This window comes from Camelus dromedarius, chromosome 2 (genome assembly GCF_036321535.1).
Source record: "Camelus dromedarius isolate mCamDro1 chromosome 2, mCamDro1.pat, whole genome shotgun sequence".
Lineage (NCBI taxonomy): Eukaryota > Metazoa > Chordata > Mammalia > Artiodactyla > Camelidae > Camelus > Camelus dromedarius.
This window is the reverse complement of record NC_087437.1, coordinates 109,114,424-109,121,538: the sequence shown is the minus strand read 5'-3', so window position 1 is coordinate 109,121,538 and position 7,115 is coordinate 109,114,424. Positions and strand designations below refer to the sequence as shown.

The 7,115-nt window shown below is 39.5% G+C and overlaps 1 pseudogene; it reads left to right on the top strand.

Annotated features, from left to right (window-relative positions):
* Nucleotides 1–6,031: 6,031 nt before the first annotated feature.
* Nucleotides 6,032–6,445, top strand: LOC135318974 (high mobility group protein HMG-I/HMG-Y-like; annotated as a pseudogene).
* Nucleotides 6,446–7,115: the final 670 nt, after the last annotated feature.

Here is a 7,115-nt window from a genome sequence, read left to right as displayed (position 1 = left end):
AAGATGATTACAAGACTGAACACAGAAAGAAAATAGAAGCGATCCAAAGACCAACCCCTGGGACTCTCCAGCAATAAATGTAGTGAAGAAGAGGAGGGACGGTCAAGAATCTGAGAGGAAGCAGCAGGGGTTAAGGAGGAAAAGGAGTAGAGCCCGGTACCCAGAAGGCAAGCAAAGGAGGGAGAAAGGGAAAAATCCTGAACAAACGTTGCTGATAAATCCAAATAGATGAGGACTGAGAATTACTCACTAGCATAAGCAACCTGACCTTGATGGGGTGATGGTGAAGAAAGAATAAGAAAAGAGAAATTCGAGTTAGCCTATAGAGTTAATTCATTCAGAGTTTTGCTGCAAGAAATGGGGAGTGAGTGGTAAGTGGAGGAGGAAGCAGAGTCAAGGGGGAGTTTTCTGAGATGGGAGAAATCAACAGCATGTTTTCTCACTGATGGGAATGATCCAATAAAGGAAGAAATGTTCGTGCTTTAAAGGAGCTAGGGGAGAATTGTAAGAGCAACGCTCCTGAGAAAGTAGGAGGCAATGGAATCGAGTGCAGAAGCAGAGGGGCTGGCTTGTGTCAGGAGCCCAGAGAGCTCCTTAGCTGCAGAGACAAGGAGGAGAATGTAGGCACAACGAAGGGAAGTGAGGCAAGGGGAGCTGCTGCCAAGACTTTTCTGATGGCTTCTGTTTTCTCAGTGAAAGAAGAAGCAACATTTTCATTGAGAGTGAGTAGAAGCAAAAAGCTGTTGGAGACTTGAGAAGAGAGAAGAAACTACATAAGAGTCATCTAGCATAGGGGCTGGCAAACTCCAGCCTTCTGACCTGTTTTGATGGCCTGTGAGCTAAGAATGAGTTTTACATTCTTCAAAGTAAATGTAGCCCTTCAGTCAGAACAGGTGCTTGAAGAACTGAGGATATTTCCTCTTGGCTTACGAAGCCTGAAATATTTCCTATTGTCCTTTTAGGGAAGAGTTGGCTGTCCCTTGATGTAGGAGAATAAGAGAGTGAAAGGACTAAGATATGCCAGGAAACAAGAAGGCACTGGGTAAGAGACTGACAGAATGTCAATCCACTGAATCCTCAAACAAGTACTACAAGTTAAATCCAATTTTAGAGATATGTTAAATTGGGTTTCAGGGAGGTTCAGTGACTTTCTGAAGGTCACATAAATAGTAAGCGGTGAAATAATGACCTGTTTAGCAATATACAACTATCTCAAATTCCCATTTCCTTTCCACTCTGCCATGTTGCATTACGAAAGACTGAGGCCTCTTTATCTTTACCTTGGTCCTCATGTCTGCAACAGCAAGGTGATGCATAAGGAAGCAGAGTATGCAGCAAATGAGCCACTTTTAGAACCAGACAGATGTAGGGGTAGGCCTCACCCTGCTCTTAGCTTTGTGGCCTTGAACAAGCCATGGTATATACAACGTGTCCAAGTCTCTATTTTTCTCAACTATAAAAACAGATTAATAATAATTGAACCATTTGAAGTTACTGATACTCAACCACTTTTAGCCTATAAAAAATCACAATTTAATATGGTTCAAATTAATACAACCATCCAAGGATATTTTGTGGGTTAAAGTTAATATGCCTTTGGCACAAGTATTATGCCATTTAAATAGTAGCTACTCTGTGGACAATAATAATAAGGGCATCTTTATGCCTAAAGAAGTCTTTGTGCAGAGAGAAGGGACTGAGAAATGACCTCAAATATATACACGTGGCCCAGAGCCATAGGGAGAAATGAAGAGAGGAAGTCTGCAGGAATCTTGGTTGTGCCTAGTCAGCCTCAAGTCACACTAACCTTAAATCCAAAGTCATCTTGATAACATTTGGCCTGGAGGAGCCCTAAGGGCCACTTGATAGCCAACTTCCAATACTTGGAAGATTCTTGTGGGGGGAACAGCTACATCTCATCTGTTTGGCTGCAGAGGATAGAGACAGAAATAGTGAGTAGAAGTTACATGGAGACAGATTTATATGCCATTAAGCTAAAGCTTTCTGACAATTAGAATTATTAACCATGGAATGAGCTGCAGTGGGAGGAAGAGAATTTAAGGGGAGGCTGGGTAATCATTAGATAATGTATTACTAGAGGAATCACATAATGGGCAAGTTCATTACATAATGAACTTAGTGATTTTTGAGATTCTTTCCAGCTCTAAAATATTATGAGTTAGTAGCCCCTGGTTTTGTCCTAGCAGTGCTCTAAAGTCAGAACAGCTACTGAAGTGTCGAGCATAGTGCCTAATACAGGGCAGGCATTTAAGGATGTTTGCCCCTCTCCTTCATGTTTCCTCTGCCTCTAAATGCAAGAAATCCATGAGATTATCTTATTATTCAGCAACTGTACTATATCTCCCCTTTATTTCATTCTTTTTGATTTATCATCTAACTGCTAATTAAGAAACAGAGAGGAGGAGAGAGCTGATTTTAAAAGTAACATGTCAAAATTCAAATTTGAACCCAAGTCTACTGTCATGAAACTGTTTTCATATCAGGTCAGTATTTCATATTTAAATTGGCTATTCCAAGAAGAGATCACTGAGATTTGTATTAGTAATGAGGGAGGAAACTGCTTTCTGAGAAAAAATTAAAAATAAACAATTGTCATTTGAGAGATAGTCAGATCATTTCACTCACGGATGGAATAGAAACGCTACCTACTTAGACTGGTCAGAAAAGAGATCAATATGAAAGAATGATTTCTAACAGATAATCAGTCACACAAGACAATAGTGGAGATAAAAGAGCAGAGGGGACAGCATGTATGAACATCTTGAGGTGGGAAAGATTTGGGCATATTTGAAAAGGAGTCATTTTAGTGTAATCATGGAGTAGTGTGGCGTGAGGATGGAGAGACCAGCAGAGACAGATCAGGTGGGTCTGTAGAGCCATCCAGCCCTTGTAAGGAGATTGGAGTTTTACAAGAATAATGAAAAACCACTGAAGGTTTTTAAGAAAGGTTTAGTTTATGTTCTAGAAGATGATCACTGTTCTTGTAATGTGGAAACAATTGGCTATGAATGGGGTGTTAGCCGAGGAGAAGAAGAAAAGACAGGGTCAAGATATTTTTAGGAGTAGACTCAAGTGAAGTTACCAACGCTTTGGATATAGTGGTTATGGGAAAAGAAAATCAGGACTGACTCTAAGATTTCTGAGTTGAGCAACTAAAGGATAATGGTGCCATTTATTGGGGTAGGACAGATAAGGGAAAGGTTCATTTACAGAAGGGAAATGAGGAGTTCTATCTTGGATATATACGATTTGAAGTGTCTGTAATACATCCAGGTTGAGCTGTCAGGTAAGTTAAGCTGTATATGATACTCAGAAAAAAATTATCTGGGTTGGAGATATAAACTGTGGAGTCTTAAGTTATAATGTTTTTTTAAAGTTATAATGATTTTTAAAATACTGAGAATTAATGGGATCACCCAGGGAGAAAGAGTAAAATGAGAAGAGAAGAAGGTCCAGGACTAACCAGAGTACTGCCAACACTTCAGAGGAGGAACAGGAGCCAGCTGGAAAAGGAAACTATTGGGAGAAGCTAGTGCATTTGGAAAACTAGTAAACAATAGTGCAATGATAGCCGAGAGAAGAGAATATTTCAAGAAGTTAATGGCCAACCCCACCAAATGTTCAAAGGGTGGATAGGAAGAGGACAGAGAAGTGTACATTGCATACGGCTGTGTGAGGATTGCTAGTGATCCTGAAACAAGAAATTTCAGTAAAGTGGTGGGGAAGAGTAGAAGCCATATTGGAATGTATTAAATCAAAGAAAAATTAAGGAGGTGAAACCAATACAGTTAAAAATTTTTGAGAGTTGGTTACATACAATAATGAACAAATGGGTGAAAACAATTGTCAGGGAGCTATGAAACTAAGTTTTGACTATTGTTGGAGTTGTTTTAAAAATAAAATTGGAAAATCAGAATATAGTTATAAAAATGATCCACTAAAGAATGGGAAAAGTTGATAAAAGAAGAAGGGCTAACCAAAGTGAAGTGTTTTTAAAGGTCAAAGGGCATGGGGTCCAGAGGATAAGGGGAGGAGTTGGAATTCGCTAAGATGAAGAAAGTGTCCTCCATCATGACAGAAGATGAAAGATGAAGATAGCTGCAAAATGAGGGTAGTCTTTATTAAGTTTGCATTAGGAATCTTTTATTTCATTTAATTATAAGCAAGATGAGCAGCTGAGTAAGGGTAAAAGAGGGAGCAGTTGTAGGTGAAGAGAACATACAAAATCATTCTGGGAAATATAAGTGGGTTTCTGGGTCATAGTGGGTACAAGTTGAGATTTTAGATAATAAATTAAGGAAACATTGGTTCAGTTAGATATTCTCTGGTAACATTCAGCTGTTCAGACACAGGTGCAGAGAAGATGGAGGGTTGAGGCTTTGCCAGACACATGTGATGAAGGTAAGAGTAGAGGGGTTGAGAGTACTTGTGAGGGAGTGATTATAATGATGGACCACAGAATGTTTAATGATGTACAGAAAAGCAAAAAAAAAAGAAGAAGAAAATTCAACAAAATGTTTAAAGAGGATATTTCTAAGTGAGGAGAATATAGGTGATTTTCATTTTCATCTTTATGTGAGTCTTTATTCTCTAAATTTTCTATAAGAAGCATATTTTAGTTCTAAGTATAGTTATTTTTAAAATAACCAAAATGTTGCAAAAGCAGTTATATCCTGAGTTTAAGAGCAATCTTCTTAAAATTGTGGTGGGAATCAGAAAACAAGTAACAAAATGGCAATAAGCACATCCCTATCAATAATTGCTTCAAATGTTAGTGGACTAAATGCATCAATTAAAAGACACAGAGTGGCTGATTGGATTTAAAAAAAAAAACTCACCTATATGCTATTTACAAAAGATTCATTTCAGAGCTAAAAACACACAGAGACTGAAAGTGAGGCTAAAAAAAGATATTTCATGCAAATAGAAATGACAGGGGTGGGTATAGCTCCATGGTAGAGAACATGATTAACATGCACAAGGTCCTGGGTTCAATCCCTTGAACTTCCATTAAAATAAATAAATAAACCCAATTATCTCCCCACCCCCCCAAAAAAATTTTAAATAGAAATGATAAGAAAGCAGGGATAACTATACTCATATGAGACAAAATAGACTTTAAAAATGAAGTCTATATCAAAAGACAAAGAAGGGCATTATACAATGATAAAGGGATCAATACAAGAAGAGGATATAGTGCTTGTTAACACATATGCACCTAATACAGAAGCATATAAATATATAAAGCAAATATTAACAAACATAAAGGGAGCAATTGACAATATTACAACATTAGTAGGGAACTTTAACACCCCACTTACATCAATGGACAAATTAGCAGACAGAAAGTCAACAAGGAAAGACAGTCGTCTTAAACAACACATTAGACCAGTTGGACTTTATATACATCTATGGGACATTCCATGCAAAAACAGCAGAATAGACATTCTTTTCAAGGGCATATGGCATGTTTTCTAGGATAGATCACATGCTGGGCCACAAAACGAGTCTCAACAAATTTAAGAGGGTCAAGCATATTTTTCCAATCACAACAGTATGAAACTAGAAATCAATTACAGGAAGAATATTGGGAAAAACACAAATGTAGAGACTAAACAACATGCTACTAAAAACCAATGGGTCAATGAAGAAATCAAAGAGGAAAACAGAAAATTCCTTGAGTCATATGAAAATGGAAACACAATTTTCCAAAACCTATCGGACACAGCAAAAGCAGTTCTAAGGGGGTGACTTACAGAGATACAGCCCTAATTCAAAAAACAAGAGCCTCTAATTGGGACTCTGAGCTCTGTATATTTCTGGCCCTGCTGTGACTCCAGGAAGGCATTCACATTTGCTACCAACAGTGGTAGCAGAGGTGGTAGAGCCAGGCCAGTCCTCAGCACCCAGCACCATGGCTCCCAGCAACCTGGATCACATACAGCAGGCTGGCAGCCAAGCTCGTGCATCCCAGCCATTGCTCCTCCATCTGCTCTGCAGACAATGGAAGATGAGCAAGTGGAGCTCTAAGTCCAGCCAGCCCTTGGCCTCCAAGCAGGAAAAGCACAGCCCTGAGAAGTGAGGGTGGGACAGGCCACACAAGCAGAATATGGTGATTCCCCGGTTGGGGCTGGTAGCTAGTTAGAAGGAGTCCAGCTAAGTGCCAACACCTAAGAGATTTCTGGGCAACCAAAGGGGAGCAGGAACAAGGGTGCTGCCAAGACCCAGAAAACCACAACTCCAGGGAGGAAACCACGGGGCAGACACAAAACTGGAGAAGGAGGAAGAAGAAGGCATCTCACAGGAGTCCTCATCAGGAACAGTTTTCTTCTGGGACTGGACAGCTCTGCTCCCCTCCCACTGACCCCACCCCTTGCCCAGGCCCACGTGTCAACCCCCCCCACCTACGCCCTCACCACCACACTACAGCATACACCAGCCGCTGCAGGGCCCTGGGGGCCTGAGTGGGGAGTTTTCCTTTGATTTCAGTAACCAGCAACCCATCTCGTTCAAGAGCCACACCTGCCCCCAGACAAAGCTGACTTCCCACTTAGCCACTCCCCACGCTGCTGTGTCCTCACTCCCTCAGTGGTGGGGACATTGCTGGCTGGGCTCTTGGTCTGGGTTGGGGAGGGGGTCCCTTCTGATCTCTGACTCTTCCCTCTGGCTTCCCATTAAGGGGAGGTTACCAGTGGGGAGAGGGCAGGGGGGAGGGTCATGATAAGGGTAGGGAGTTAAGAGATAAAACTATTATATATAAAATAAATAAGCAGCAAAGATATATTATACAATATAGGAAATATGGCCATCATTTTGTAATAATTTTAAGTGGAGCATAATCTATAAAAAATATTGAATCACTATGTTGTACACCTGTAACTAATATTGTAAATCAATATATTTCAATTTTTAAAAATTGACATGGAAACATGTTGAGAATTCATTGCAACCCATTGCAATGAGTTTAAATAAAATATATTAAATATTTAAAATGTATAAAATATAAATATATAAAATCTTTAATATATAAACTGAGAAAAATATACATATATGAAATCCTTAAGTTCAAAATGGTATTTTGAAAAACAAATAAC